The sequence below is a fragment of the Hemiscyllium ocellatum genome, chromosome 10 (assembly GCF_020745735.1).
Source record: "Hemiscyllium ocellatum isolate sHemOce1 chromosome 10, sHemOce1.pat.X.cur, whole genome shotgun sequence".
In the NCBI taxonomy this organism is placed as follows: Eukaryota; Metazoa; Chordata; class Chondrichthyes; order Orectolobiformes; family Hemiscylliidae; genus Hemiscyllium; species Hemiscyllium ocellatum.
The window spans coordinates 70,885,065-70,901,706 of NC_083410.1; the positions used below are offsets into that span (position 1 = coordinate 70,885,065).

The following is a 16,642-nucleotide window of genomic DNA, read 5'->3' on the forward strand; positions in this document are numbered from 1 at the left end:
TTTTTGAATCTGGGATGGATAAGATTTTGTTAAGCACAGGTATTGAGGGATATGAACCAAAGGCAGCTATATAGAGTTTGGCTGCAGATCAGCCATGATCTCACTGCATGGCAGAACAAACTCAAGGGGCTGAATATTCTACTCCTGTTCCTGTGTTTTAGCTATCTCCTTTCTTGAAAACAGTAACCTATAATGGATAAATTCTGTGGATGTTGTCAGTACTTGTTTACATTACCATGGAAAGATAAAAGAACTCGTTTCTTTCTGGAATTGATACTTAAATAAAATCATAGCAATGTCACATTGAAACTTTCTCCATCTGAAATTACAGAAAATTAGTGGGTCAATTTAGGATAATTTGAATTAATACTTGATATTAAATGCCTGTAAATGTGCATTTCCCTTTTAGTTTTTAACAGAGCAGCAACTAGCATGCTGAACATCCTGCAGCTGTACTTTTTTTCAGTTATTAATTGGAATTTCAAAAGCACCATTGTTCATACAAGCTCAGCCTTCATGGTGCCAGGATCTTGTTAATATTCCACCTTTCTAGTAGATAGCAGTTTCGAACTTTAATGTTTGCTTCTTACAATGAATGCAGTTTTATTTTTGTATTTTTAAATTTAATGGCCTGAGTTTTATACATGATGAATAAATAGCACCAGATATTCATTATATTTATAATTGCCCATGGACTTTCTATTGAATTTTAGAGAATTGCATTGCATGGTGCCCTCTATCGGGGTCCTGAGATCTGTGTGAAAAGAGGAAGCAATTGTGTATCACCATAAGTAGTCTGAATGAAGAATTATTAATGAGCAGTGCAGGGTCTGTACCAAGCAATGTCAGTTAGAATGTTTTCAATGCAGAATTAGGGGTTGAAATTGAAATAGTGTGAAAGAGCAAGTGACAATTATTTAATTGTTTCCTCCAAAAAGAATTAAAATCTACCAGTGCACGTTAATGTCAATGATGGTATGGTTATTTTTCAGTAATTAAGACTTCAAATGGAGTTAAGAATGTACTTAGAAGTGAATTGAATTTTTCTGGTATGGTTACTGGGCTGGTTTCCCAATTTTATGCCCTTGGATAGCTTCCAAAAGCAAGCCGAGTGGCATCTTATTGTTGTAGCAAAGCTTGTGGAGGATCAGCAAATGAACAAACCCCAGTTTGATTCAGGTGATTTTAGGAATATGTAGCGCATTACTGCAGCAAGTTTTAGACTGTTAGCGAGATGGTTTCTGGGCAATCCACTCTCTTGGGAATGCTTTGTTATGCAGATTTATCTTTGGCGTTTTGTTCTCTTAGGAGAAAGTGAGGACTGCAGATGCTGGAGATCAGAGCTGAAAATGTGTTGCTGGAAAAGCGCAGCAGGTCAGGCAGCATCCAAGGAGCAGGAGAATCGATGTTTTGGGCATGAGCCATTCTTCGGGAATGAGGAGAGTGTGCCAAGCAGGCTAAGATAAAAGGTAGGGAGGAGGGACTTGGGGGACGGGTGTTGGAAATGCGATAGGTGGAAGGAGGTTAAGGTGAGGGTGATAGGCCGGAGTGGGGGTGGGGGCGGAGAGGTAAGGAAGAAGATTGCAGGTTAGGAAGGTGGTGCTGAGTTCGAGGGTTGGGACTGAGACAAGGTGAGGGGAGGGGAAATGAGGAAACTGGAGAAATCTGCATCATCCCTTGTGGTTGGAGGGTTCCTAGGCGGAAGATGAGGCACTCTTCCTCCAGCTGTCGTGTTAGTATAGTCTGGTGATGGAGGAGTCCAAGGGCTTGCATGTCCTTGGTGGAGTGGGAGGGTGAGTTGAAGTGTTGAGCCATGGGGTGATTGGGTTGGTTGATCGCCACGGGGTGGTTGGGTTGGTACCCAACCACCCCGTGGCTCAACGTTTTAACTCCCCCTCCCACTCATCTTCCGCCTAGGAATCCTCCAATCACAAGGGATGAACTCCGATTTCTCCAGTTTCCTTATTTCCTCTCCCCCCCACCTTGTCTCAGTCCCAACCCTCGAACTCAGCACTACCTTCCTAACCTGCAATCTTCTTCCTGACCTCTCCGCCCCCACCCCCACTCCGGCCTATCACCCTCACCTTAACCTCCTTCCACCTATCACATTTCCAACGCCCGTCCCCCAAGTCCCTCCTCCCTACCTTTTATCTTAGCCTGCTTGGCACACACTCCTCATTCCTGAAGAATGGCTCATGCCCAAAACGTCGATTCTTCTGCTCCTTGGATGCTGCCTGACCTGCTGCGCTTTTCCAACAACACATTTTCAGCGTTTTCTTCTCTTAACTGGTATCCTGTACTAAGTTTGCTGAAATCGAATAGTGCATTGTAGTTCAAACTCTGTTAGTTGAAACACAACTGACCTTGCTTTGATGCCTAATAAAGGTCTGGAAAATTGTTTTTATCCTTTCATATGGTTTGGGCATTGAAGCATTTGTTGCTCATCTGTAATTGCCCTCTGAAGTGGTAGTACGCTGTTTTTGTGAACCGCAGCAGCCAACTTGGTTTGACTTTTTTCTGTAGTGGTTTCATAGACCATTTCAGAGGGCAGTTGAGTCAACTATATTGTTGTGGGTCACTAAGGATAGAGAATATTCTTCCTTTTTAAAGTGGGTTTTTACAGAAGTCAATAGGTTCTTGGTTACCATTTACTGGAACTACCTTTCAGAGCCAGATTTATGAACAAAATTCTTTAGCTAATTGAATTGAAGTTCCGCTATCTGCTGTGGTGGGATTTGAAGCAGTGTCCTCGGAGCATAGACATGAGTCTCTGGGTTATTAGACCTATGATATTACCATAATGTTGTTATTTCCTCAAAACGGGCATAGATTTTCTCTCAAACTTGACTTCAAGCTCACGAACCTCCTGTGGATGTGAAGATCACATTTCTGCATTATATCCTGCTTCTATTTACCCTGCTGCTTTTAGTCCTGTGAACTCTGGAAAAGAGATGGTAAAATCTGGATCTTCTCTTGGACCTGACTTCAAACTTGCAGATCATTTCTGTCACTAAAATGTTTTCATTTTGAACCCTGTTGGTTACACCATAAGACCAAAACTCTATCTCTAGATAATCAAAGAGCAGCATTTTGAAGTAATTTTAAAAATCAATTTGTAGTACTTCCTCCACTACTCCTGTGACTGAGACCTTGTGTCCTGCTGAGCCGAAGAATTGACTGATTTTTAAATTTTATGTCTTTGATCTGTTCCTGCTCAGAAAATTACTTAGCTGTCCTGAAGTGGAAATCTGTTTCTGAATTTTACAGTTTTCTTGAACTTTGTCATCATCATCCTAATACTGTAGCTGACTTCACCCTACCTCCCACATTCTAATTCCCGCCAAGCTAGATCAGTTCATTTACCAATATTCTACCCTCCATTGCTGGACTTTATTCACTGTCTGTCTCTAAATTCAGACGAAGTTCATCTATGCTTCATGCTGACTGCACGTATCCTAAGTCATCCTTCCTCCACCAAAGTAGCTCTGGCTTAGATTTTAATTTGGGACTCCTTCCTATTATTTCCTATCTGGTTTTTATATATCCTAAGGTTAATGAAACTGGGACTAGGCAACTTGAACTTGCCCCTAGTACATTCATGTGTTCATTTTGATTGCCACTATAAATTTGAATGTTGCTCTATTTTAATTTTGTTTTTTAATTTTCATTTTTCCTCTCCTAAATTCTCCTCTTCTATTGTCGTTATTCCTTTCTTTATCCCCTGATGACTCAATTCTCTATCATCACAGTTCAGTCCTCCTCACTTTTCCGACCCTAACTCCAACTTGACATCTTCCTCAATAAACCTGTGGCATTCTTCAGTGCCTCATTTGTTATTCTCTGCAAAACATGTTAAGGCAATCTGCTTACTCATTACAGACATCAGCCTGAATTGTTCCCTGCCATTCTCTTTGACACTTTTTGTCAATATATGGGGCAAGCGAAGGCCTAATGGTATTATCGCCGGACTATTATTCCGGAGAGCCAGGTTATGTTCTGGTGACCTGTGGTGCCACAGTGCATGGTTGAATTTGAATTCAAAAATTTAAAAAAACTTCTGGAATTAAGAGTCTAATGATGTTGATTGTCAGGAAAAATCCATCTGGTTTACTGATGTCCTTTAAGAACCTGCTACCCTTACCTGGTCTGGCCTACATGTGACTTCAGCCCGTAGCAATGTAGTTGACACTTAACTGCCCTCTAGGCATTTAGGGATGGGCAATAAATGCTGGTCTAGCCAGTGATGCCCTTATTCTGTGACTGAATAGAGGAAAACAAAACTTGATGGAAACTAATTTTGTGTGAGCTACCCTGTCCATCTCATACTTACTATTGCTGGTCTTTCAGTGGATTCTTCCTCACTATTCTTCTTGGCATCGCCCTTCAGAATATCCCTTTGATTGTGAATTTTCTTTACCTCTTCCCCTTTGTGAAGTCTTGCCAATCGGGCTCCTCAAGAATTTCCCTCTTTGAACATAAACATAGAACATGGAATGGTTCAACACATTACAGGCCCTTTGTCCTTCGATGTTGTACCGACCTTTTATCCTACTCTAAGATCAAACTAACTTACATACTCTTCATTTAACTATTATCCATGGGCCTATCCAACAGTCGTTTAAGTATCCCTAATGCATCTAACTCTACTGCCACTGCATTCCATGCACCCACCACCCTCTGTAAAGAACCTACCTCTGACATCTCCCCGAAACCTTCCTCCAGTCACCTTAAAATGATTCCCCCTTCTGATAGTTATTTCTGCACTGGGAAGAAGTCTCTGGCTATCCACTCCATCCATGCTTCGCATCATCTTGTACACCTCTATCAAATCACTTCCCGTTCTTAGTTCCAATGAGAAAAGCCTTTCTCCATAAGACATGCCCTCTAGTCCAGGCAGCATCCTGGTAAATCTCTTCTCCACCCTCTCTAAAGCTTCCACATCATCCTTCCTATAATGAGGCGTCCAGAACTGAACGCAATATTCCAAGTGTGCTCTAACCAGGCTTTATAGAGCCGTAGCATAACCTTAAAGCTCTTAAAGTCAATCCCTCTGCTAATGAAAGCCAACATACCATGCGCCTTCTTAACAACCCTATCAACTTGGGTGGCAAATTTGAAGGATCTATGGCTGTGGACCCTAAGATCCTTCCGTTCCTCTACACTACCAAGAATCTTGCCTTTAACCATGTAATCTCCATTCAAATTCAACCTTTCAGTCATCTTGTTTATGTGGCTCGTTATTTTATTTTATAACATGGGAATTCAATGCAAAATTCCGAACTGACATTCCAATACAGTACTGACATAATATTGCAGTTTTTGGTTTATCAGTTGAGATGCTAAAATGCAATTCCATTTGCCTCTCCAGATGAATAGAAAAGATCCCCTGGTGCTATCTTGAAGAGTAGTAGGTAGACATCCCATGTACATGGCTGACATTAACCCTCAACAGCATGACAAGAAACAGATTGTTTGGAGAAATGCAGTTGTACCCTGAGTGTACTACTTGGCTTGCTGTAGCCATGTGACCTTGCTTTAAGTGCCTTTGTGTGCATTCTGTGGAAGCCATAAAATGCATACATTTGCTCTGACACCACATTTCAAATGATGTGAATTTTCAAGGCTGTAAGAGAACCAATTAGAATAGAAATTACTGAAGGGAACAGCAGGAAAGAAATCTTTTTAAAAAGCCACAGCTTGGTATGTCAAAATGGCTGTTATATTCATGAAAGAGATAGAATTGGAATATTTTGTACTTAGTGGTAAAGTTATGAAATAGCAATAGAATAAAGTAAACTCCACACATGAGTTGGAACTCTGCTAGTTCACCAGAAACTGAGCTGAAGAAGGAAAAACATGCAATCGTACGTAGATCATGTGCTGATAGTAACAGGACTTTGCTTGCATCCTGACAAGGTCAAAGCTGTAAGAATAATGCAGTGACCAGTAGATGAGAGCAGTGCAACAATTTGTTTGAATCGTGAAGTATTTTGCAGATTTCTTACTTTATTTGTCATCGGAGTGTGAACCTTTTTATGCAGATTCACTGGGGCTCAAACCAAGAAGCAGCTTTGATTTGAATCAGCCTTGCCAGTGCTAAGGTACTGGAACGTGAATGATGAAATTTCCTTGAAGTGTTATGCTACTCCGAGGTTTTGGAGCAACTCTTTTGCAGCCAAAACAGCTTGTTGCATTTGCACCCAGGTTGCTAATACAGCAGTGTTTTAATTAACTTTTCATTAATGCTTCAGTTGTTACGATATTCTAGATATTGTGATGAGCACCAACCATCTACAATTCATGAATGAATTATTCAGGTGTTGTATAAAGGATTGTGAAATTCACCAGTGGAAATAATTTCCTCCTCTACCACAAACAAATGGAAAGGCTGAAACAGCAGTGAAAATCAAAGATTTTATAAAGAAATCAAATTCAGCACAAACTATCTTTTGAGTTGAGAAATATATATACTGAAATACTGTCGTGCTATCTAAGGACCGATGTCACATCTCATCCAAGCTGCACTGCCAATAACGAAAAAAACTATTGAAGCCAGAAGTAGTAATGGGCCTGAGGGACAAACTCAAATTGAAATGACAGACAGCCAGATTTCATTTCAGTAGGTCATTGCCAGACTGAGTATTGGAAAGTCAGTCAGAATGCAAACATTGTGTTCTGAACAAAGGTCAGGCCACCTGTGCAAAGGAGTTCTCACCTCAATGGAAACCTGAGTTATTCTAAGATTATGTGTGCAATGCTTGTACAGAGACTGAGAGATGAGACAATTCAATTGTGAATGAGCGATAATTTTCTTTGTGACTGTGGTGGTTCACAAAACTTGTAAATAGTGCATGGAGAATGCAATTGCACCTTCAGTTTACTGGCTGTCATGCTGTAGCCATGTGACCATTGCCATTGTAAATACCTCAACAGATTATCCGGCCATTATTACATAGCAGTCTGTGGAAGTTTTGAATCAAATATAGCGCCACATCCCTTGTATTACAAAGTTGACTAGACTTCAGAAATCTTTCAGTTGCTGCAAGATGCTGTGTAATATCTAATGATTGCAGAATAAATCCCAAGTCTATTTTATATTTCAAAGACAAGTGTCATGGTGCAATATTATTATGATATACTTCTTTCTCAAATGGTGAGACAGTTGGGAGTGAATTTCCTAATTTCCAGAATACCTATTTTTTCAGTATGCCTCTTGTGAAGAATTTCTCCTCTTCTCTCTAGGATTTACATTTTACATTTTTGGCTTATTCATCTTAATTGCTTTCTATTTCCGTCCTAGAGTTTGCATGAACATCAGAACCACTGTGCTCCATTTTAATTACATTCTTTTTTACCAACCCCTCTAACTTCCTTCTGTTCCATTTGGTTTTGCTTTCAATGTATTGGATTCATTTTCAAGCCTATAATTTACACCTATTTACATCTCTAGATCTCCCTTACCACAATTAGCGCTTCCTTTGTCTTTTGTTCTCTGCATCTGCTCCTCCAACCACCATCACCAGCACCACCATCCAGCACATTACTATATTAGTAGTGTAAAGAAAGGCATAATTTTCCAGCACACTTCCATTATGATTATCCAGTTGTTATACTCACTGTTAGTACCAGCAACGTAAGGTGGAAGGGAGATGTAGTGCTGCAGTCAGAATTTAGGCAATAATATAGAAAAATAGAAAGCAGGACTTCAAAATGGCCATAGAACATTACAGGGCAGTACAGGTCCTTCGGCCCTCAATGTTGCGTTGACATGTGGAAACAGTCTGAAACCCATCTATTCTACACTATTCCATTTTCATCCATATATTTATCCAATGACCGTTTTAAATGCCCTTAAAGTTGATGAGTCTACGACTGTGTGCAAAAGTGAGGACTGCAGATGCTGGAAATCAGAGTCTAGATTAGAGTGGTGCTGGTAAAGCACAGCAGGTCAGGCAGCATCCGAGGAGCAGGAAAATCGACATTTGTAGCAAAAGCCCTTCCTGATGAAGGGTTGCCTGATCTGCTGTGCTTTTCCAGCACCACTCTAATCTACAGTCTACTACTGTTGCAGGCTGCGTATTTCACGCCGCTAATATTGAGTAAAGAAACTACCTCTGACATCCATCCTATATCTATCACCCCTCAGCTTAAAGCTATGTCCCCTCGTACTAGCCATCACCATTCGAGGAAAAAGGCTCTCACTGTCCACCCTATCTAACCCTTGGATTATCTTGTATGTCTCAATTAATTCACCTCTCAACCTTCTCTCTAGTGAAAACAGCCTCAAGTTCCTCAGCCTTTCCTCGTAATACTTTCCCTCCACAACAGGCAACATACTAGTAAATCTCCTCTGAACCTTCCCAAACCTTCCACATCCTTCCTATAATGCGGTGACCAGAACTATATGCAGTACTCCAAGTGTGGCCGTACCAGACTTTTGTACATCTGCAGCATGACCTGATGGCTCCAAAACTCAATCTCTCTACCAATAAAAGCTAACACACCGGATGTCATCTTAACAAACCTATCAACCTGGGTGACAACTTTCAGGGATCTGTGTATATGGACACAGATCTTTGATTATTTAACGTATCAAGAATCCTGTCATTAGCCCCCAGTACTCTGCATTCCTGTTGCTTCTTCCAAAGTGAATCACCTCACACTTTTCCACATTAACCTCCATTTGCCACCTCTCAGCCCAGGTCTGCAACTTATCTATAACCTGTTCTTCTGTAACCTGCAAAATCCTTCAGCACTATCCACAACTCTACCAACCCTACTGTTATCCACAAGTTTACTAATCCTTCTACGCACTTGTCTAGGTCATTTATAAAAATGACAAATAGCACTGGCCCTAAAACAGATCCTTGCAGTATACCACTAGTAACTGAACTCCAGGAAGAACATTTCTCATCAACTACCACCCTTGGTCGTATTTTCAGCTAGCCAATCTCTGATCCAAACTGCTAAATGACCCTCAGTCCCATGCCTCTGTATTTTGTGCAATAGCCTATTGTGGGGAGGCTTTTTTGCACAAAATATGTTACAGAAATCCACATCCACCACGTTATCCTCACCCACCTGTTTGGTCATCATCTCAAAGAAGTCAATAAGGTTTTTGAGGCATAACTTACCCTTCACAAAACCATTTTGACTATCCCTAATCAATTTATTCCTCTCTAGGTGATGATGAATGCTATCTCTTATACCCTTTTCCAATATTTTACTCCTAACCGAAGTAAGGCTCACTGGTCTATAATTACCAGGGTTGTCTTTACTTCCCTTATTGAACAAAGGGGCAACATTGCAATCCCCCAGTCTTCTGGCACTATTCCTGTAGATAATGACAACATAAAGATCAAAGCCAAAGGCTCTGCAATCTCCTCCCTGGCTTTCCATAGAATCCTAGGATAAATCCCATCTGGCCCAGAGGACTTACCTATTTTCACACTTTCCAGAATTGCTGACACCACCTCCTTGTGAACCTCAATCCCATCCAGTCTAGTAGCCTGTATCTCAGTATTTTCCTCAACAACGTTGTCTTTTTCCGGTGTGAACACTGACCAAAAATATTCATTTAGCGCTTCCCTATCTCCTCAGACTCTAGGCGCAACTTCCCACTACTATTCTTGATTGGCCCCAATCTTTCTTTAATCATTCCCTTATTCCTGATATACCTATAGAAAACTTCAGGTTTTTTTTCTTGATCTGCCAATGACTTCTCATGTCTCCTCCAGACTCCCCTCTCTCTGTAGGTCTTTTCTGACTAACGTGTAACTCTCAAGCACCCTAACTGAGCCTTCGCATCTCATCCTAACACAAGCTGCTGCCTTCGTCTTGACAAAATTCAACTTCTTTCGTAAATCACAGCTCCCTCGCTGAGCTACTTCCTCCCTGCCTGACTGGCCATAGCTACTGCGTGTACCTGATCTGATAACTGTTCCTTGAATAAGCTCCACATTTCAATTGTGCCCATTCCCTATGCTTTCCTTCCCGATTTTAATCATCCTTAAGTGTTGCCCGATTGTATCATAATTGCCTTTTCCCCCAGCAATAACTCTTGCCCTGCATTATACACCTATCCCTTTCCATTGCTGAAGTAAACATAACCAAATTGTGGTCACTGTTACCAATGTGCTTTCCTACCTCCAAATCTAAAATCTGGCCAGGTTTGTTACCCAGTACCAAATCCAATGTGGCCTCGCCCCTTCTTGGTTCGTCTACACACTTGTCAGGAAGCCCTCCTACACACATTAGACAAAAACTGACACATCTAAAGTCATCAAACTTGAGTATTTCCAGTCAATATTTGGAAAGTTAAAGTCCCCCATAACCACTACCCTGTTCCTCTTGCTCGTATCCAGAATCATTGTTATCCTTTCCTCTACATCTCTGGAACTATTCGGAGACCTACAGAAAACTCTCAACAAAGTGGCCCCTCCTTTCCAATTTCTAATCTCTGCCCATACTACCTCAGTAGATGAGTCCTCAAACATCCTTTCTGTCACCGTGATACTGTCATTGACTAACAGTGCTACACACACCTTCCTCTCTTTTACCATTTTCTCTCTTCTTACTGAAACATCTAAATCCCGGAACCTGCAACAACCATTCCTGTCCCTGCTCTATCCATGTCTCCAAAATGGCCACAACATCAACCCATGCCTCAAGTTCAGCCATCTTATTCTGGATACTCTTGGCATTGAAGTAGACACACTTCAAACCACCTTCTGCTTGCTGGTAACATTTGCGACCTTGAAACCTCATTTCTGACCTCACTTCGCTCAACCTCCAGGACACTGGAACTAATAATTTGGGTTCCTTTCCCCTGCTGAATTAGTTTTAACCCTCCCGAAGAGCATTAGCAAATTCTCGCAACCACCGGATGGTGCTCCTCTGGTTCAAGTGTAGATCATTCTCTCCTCTCCTTTCTCGCTCTCTCTCTCTCGCTCTCGCTCTCTCTTTGCCTCGTTGGCACAGGCAACAAACCAGATAACTGTTTGTTCTAGATTTAAGCGTCCACCCTACCTTCCTGGATTTCTGCCTTAAATTTTTATCCGTTGTTGTTAGGTTGTGAGTACCTAACAACTATGTTGTTAGTACTTATGTAGACCACGACTAGGGGCTGTTCCCCTCCCTAGGATCCCGAAAATACGATCTGAGAGATGACAGCAAAATTGGAGGTGTAGTGGACAGTGAAGATGGTTACCTCAGATTACAACAGGATCATAACCAGATGGGCCAAAGGGCTGAGAAGTGGCAGATGGAGTTTAATTCAGATAAATGTGAGGTGCTGCATTTTGGGAAAGCAAATCTTAGCAGGACTTGTACGCTTAATGGTAAAGTCCTAGGGAGTGTTGCTGAACAAACAGACCTTGGAGTGCAGATTCATAGCTCCTTGAAAGTGGAGTCGCAGGTGAATAGGATAATGAAGAAGGGATTTTGGTATGCTTTCCTTTATTGGTCAGAGTATTGAGTACAGGAGTTGGGAGGTCATGTTGCGACTGTACAGGACATTGGTTAGGCCACTGTTGGAATATCGTGTGCAATTCCTATCAGAAGGATGTTGTGAAACTTGAAAGGGTTCAGAAAAGATTTACAAGGCTGTTGCCAAAGTTGGAAGATTTGAGCTGTAGGGAGAGGCTGAACAGGCTGGGGCTGTTTTCCTTGGAGCGTCGGAAGCTGAGGAGTGGCCTTATAGAGGTTTACAAAATTGAGGGGCATGCATAAGGTAAATAGGCAAAGTCTTTTCCCTGGGGTTGGGGAGTCAAGAACTAGAGGGCATAGGTTTAGGGTGAGAGGGGAAAGATATAAAAGAGACCTAAGGGGCAACGTTTTCACGCAGAGGATGGTAATTGTATGGAATGAGCTGCCTGAGGATGTGGTGGAGGCTGGTACAATTGCAACATTTAAGAGGCATTTGGATGGGTATATGAATAGGAAGGGTTTGGAGGGATATGGGCCGGGTGCTAGCAGGTGGGACTAGATTAGGTTGGGATATCTGGTCAGCATGGATGGGTTGGACCGAAGGGTCTGTTTCCATGCTGTACGTATCTAAGACTAGCCCTGCACCTGGGAGGCAACGCACCAACCGTGAGTGTCTCTCGTTCAATAGAACCTCCTATCTGAGCCCCGAACTGAGGGGAGGGGGGAGTTCCCCAATGACTAATGCTCTGCTCCTCTTCCCCCTCTTCCCTTCTGAGCAACAGGGGTAGACTCTGTACCAGAGACCTATACCCCATGGCTTGCCCCTAGTAAGACCTTATTCCCCCCCCCCCACAACAGTATTCAAAATAGTATAACACTTACTGCGTGAAACAGCCACAGGGGTTCCCTGCACTCCTACTGGTTCCTATCTCATCCCCTGACTGTAACCCATCTGCCTTTTTCTTGCACTGAGGTGTGACTACCTCAATAACTCCCTCTGCCTCCCAAATGATCCAAAGTTCATCAGCTCCAGCTCCAGTTCCCTAACATAGTTTTCAAGGAGCTGGAGCTGATGTGCACTTCCTGCAGAGGAAGTCAGCAGGGACAGTAATGGTGACATTTACCTCCCACATTCTGCAGGAGGAACATTTAACTGCCCTAACCTCCACTCCCACTATTCTAAATTCTCAAAGAGACTGTAGAAAAATAAAAAATAAAAATAAAACTCCTTACTTTATCAATCTGGTCCACCAGACCTTTGGTTAGTGGAGGAGGTTGGGCCTGAGATACTACCTAACTAGTGTTTCGGGTAATGCAACTGTCCAAGTATATTACTTCATTTACTCAGCAGTTCTGTGTCCACTCCTGCTCAGCGTCTGCTCTGTTTATTCGCAAGATAAGTTTTTAAATCAGTGATTCACCTTCCTGTTAGCCTGCTGGTTGACATTCCCACTCTTTCTGCTGCTGAAACAATAATTACTGGATTACTCCCAGTGCTACACTGGAGTACAGGTATGAAAGAATAAGACAGAGGCATTTGATAAGTCCCATATAAGAAATGACAGTTAACTAAGATAGTAGTTCATGAAATTGAAAACAAATTAATGATACGGCTGGCCAGTTGGTAGTGTGGTTGGGGACAGAAAATGGGGATTATGGTTTGGTACTCAAATTGGTAGGATGTAACAAAAGGCCTACGAGGATCTGTATTAGGGCCTCAATTATTCACCTTATTTATTAATGGCTTGGATAATGGCATAGAAAGTCATGTATCCAACTTTGCTGATCTTGCAAAATTAAGAGGCATTGTCTACAATGTAGTCGTTAGCCTATCAATATCACTTGTAGTAAAAAGTGAAGTCTGCAGATGCTGGAGATCAGAGCTGAAAATGTGTTGCTGGTTAAAGCACAGCAGGTCAGGCAGCATCCAAGGAACAGGAAATTCGACCTTTCGGGCCAGAGCCCTTCATCAGGAATGAGGAGAGTGTGTCAGGCAGGCTAAGATAAAAGGTAGGGAGGAGGGACTTGGGGGAGGGGCGATGGAGATGTGATAGGTGAAAGGAGGTCAAGGTGAGGATGATAGGCTGGAGTGGGGTGGGGGCGGAGAGGTCAGGAAGAAGATTGCAGGTTAGGAGGGCAGTGCTGAATTTGAGGGAATCGACTGAGACAAGGTGGGGGGAGGGGAAATGAGGAAACTGGAGAAATCCGAGTTCATCCCTTGTGGTTGGAGGGTTCCCAGGCGGAAGATGAGGCGCTCTTCCTCCAGCCGTCGTGTTGTTATGTTCTGCCGGTGGAGGAGTCCAAGGACCTGCATGTCCTCCGTGGAGTGGGAGGGCGAGTTAAAGTGTTGAGCCATGGGGTGGTTGGGTTGGTCGGTCCGGGCATCCCAGAGGTGTTCCCTGAAGCGTTCCGCAAGTAGGCGGCCCGTCTCCCCAATATAGAGTAGGCCACATCGGGTGCAGCGGATGCAATAGATGATGTATGTGGAGGTGCAGGTGAATTTGTTGCGGATATGGAAGGATCCCTTGGGGCCTTGGAGAGAAGTAAGGGAGGAGGTGTGGGCGCAAGTTTTGCATTTCCTGCGGTTGCAGGGGAAGGTGCCGGGAGTGGAGGTTGGGTTCGTGGGGGGTGTGGACCTGACGAGGGAGTCACGAAGGGAGTGGTCTTTGTGGAACGCTGATACCGGAGGGGAGGGAAATGTATCCCTGGTGGAGGAGGTGGAGGGCGTGGGTGGTGTCCCGAACGTAAGTGGGGAGTTCTTGTTCTAAAGGGGACAGAACCGTGTCGAGGTATGCGGAGATGAGTTCGGTGGGGCAGGAGCAGGCTGAGACAATAGGTCGGCCGGGGCAGTCAGGTTTGTGGATTTTGGGCAGGAGGTAGAAACGGGCGGTGCAGGGTTGTGGGTCTATGAGGTTGGAGGCGGTGGATGGGAGATCCCCTGAGGTGATGGATGGTCTGGGAGATGATGGTTTGCTGGTGTGAGGTGGGGTCATGGTCAAGGGGGCAATAAGAGGAGGCGTCCGCGAGCTGGCGTTTGGCCTCAGCGGTATAAAGGTCGGTGCACCAAACTGCTACCGCGCCTCCCTTGTCTGCCGGTTTGATGGTGAGGTTGGGGTTGGAGCGGAGGGCTGCACTTTCTGAGGGTGAAAGGTTGGAGTGGGTGAGAGGGGTGGACAGGTTTAGTCGGTTAATGTCGCGACGGCAGTTGGCTATAAATAGATCGAGGGCGGGTAAGAGGCCAGCACGGGATGTCCAGGTGGATGGGGTGTGTTGGAGGCGGGAGAAGGGGTCATCAAAGGGTGGGCGGGAGTCTTGGTTGTAAAAGTAGGCACGGAGGCGAAGGCGGCGGAAGAATTGTTCAATATCTCGCCGCATGTTGAACTCATTAATCCGAGGGCGTAGGGGAATGAAGGTGAGGCCTCTGCTGAGGACTGATCTTTCATCCTCCGAGAGGGGGAGGTCTGGAGGGATGGTGAAGATCCGGCAAGGTTGGGAGCTAGGACCTGGTGTGGGACTGGAGCTGGGGGTGGAGGCGAGGACAGAGATCGACGTAGGGGTGGGGTTAGACGTGACGAAGCTTGGTGTGGGGGCGGGATTAAGCATGGGGGTGGGGTCATGCGTGGTGACGGAAGTAAGCGTGGGGGCGGGGTTACGCGTGGTGGCGAAAGTCGGTGTGGGGGCGACTTTCACTTACTAATATCACTTAGTAATTTTGTACTAGGTGAATGGGCAATACTATGACAGATGGAGTTCCACACAAGCTGGTTTGAGACTATCCATTTTGGATTGAAAAAGGATAGATCAAAGACAGAAATCAATTCAGCTACAGTTAAGGAACAAAAAAGATGTAGCAACATTTCTGTGCCATTTATAAGCTACCAATGGCTGCAAGAATGTAGAGGATCAAATCTGCAAGGGAACTCGGGGTGCAAAATTACAGTAATTATAATGGGGGATTTTAATTAGCCAAATGTAGACCAGAATAATGATAGAAGGACAGGTAGCAGGAAATGTTCCCAAATTGTTTTTTTTAGGAGAACCTTGTACAGCAATAGGTGTCCAGTCCAATGAGAAGAAAGGAGGCTATGCTAGACCTGGTTTTTGAGGATGTGATGGACTAAATGTCAGTTTGGGATGATGCTGGTAGAGAATAACAAACAATCTAGAGTAAGAATAACTAACTGCAGAAGAGTCAACTTTTATGGGGTAAGAGTAGAACCAGGCTGGTTAGACTGGAGCCAAATGTTACAGGAAAATTATATAGCTGGCCAATGGGTTACCTTCAAAGAAGAGATGGTTCAGGCATAGTCCAAAGTGGAAGAGAAAGGAGATAGAAGTTAAGGTTATGAAGAAGAGGTGTGCTTATGACGTGTGTTGAGTTTAAAAAATGCAGTTGAGTCAGATTGAGTACGGATAGTTCAGAAAGGAGGTGAGAAAGCAAATAAGAAAAGCAATACTGGATTGTGAAAAAGAGACTGGCAGCAGGTAATTTGTCTTTTATAAGCATTCAAATAGTACACTGATGATTAAAGGAGGAGTAGAGCCAATTGATTTCTGTGAAAGTCGACAATGATTTCATTGTTGTCATTAGACATTTTAATTCCAGATTTTATTGAATTCCGATTCCACCAGCTGCATATTGTGATTCCAAACTGGGTCCCCAGAATGTTACCTGAGATCTCTGGATCATTAGCATTAACCTAGTGACATTATGACCAGGCAGTTGCCTCACCGTTCAATTTCAAAGTTTAGTGATAATACAAAACTTGGCAGTATTGTAAACTGCAAGGTGTTCAGTGTAGAACTTCAAAAAGCGATTGACAAATTGGTGGAATGGGTGGACAAGTAGCAGATGAATTCAATGCAGAAAATTGAGAGATGGTGTTCTTTGGTATAAAGAACATGGGAAGACTTTTTAAAAATTGGGTATTATTCTAAATGGTGTGCAGGAGCAAGAGAGACCTGGATCTGTACACCCAAGTCTTTAAAGGTGGCAGTACCAGTAGACAGCTGTTAAAATGCATTCCTTATCCTAGGCTTCTATAATAAGGGAATAGAGTACAAGAGCAAGGAAATTATACTCAGTTTATATCGGATGCTACTTAATCCTATACTAAAGAATGATGTAGAAATGTGGATGCTGCACTTCAGAAAGGTGTGAATGCATTGGAGAGTGTAGAAGAGGTTTACAAGAATGATTAGAGATGAATCTCTT

General features: G+C 43.3%; 1 protein-coding gene across 3 annotated transcripts in view; it reads left to right on the plus strand.

The window, feature by feature from the left end:
* snx9b (sorting nexin 9b) overlaps window positions 1-16,642 on the plus strand; it is a 145,761-nt gene that overhangs the window by 56,356 nt on the left and 72,763 nt on the right. The window lies entirely within an intron of this gene.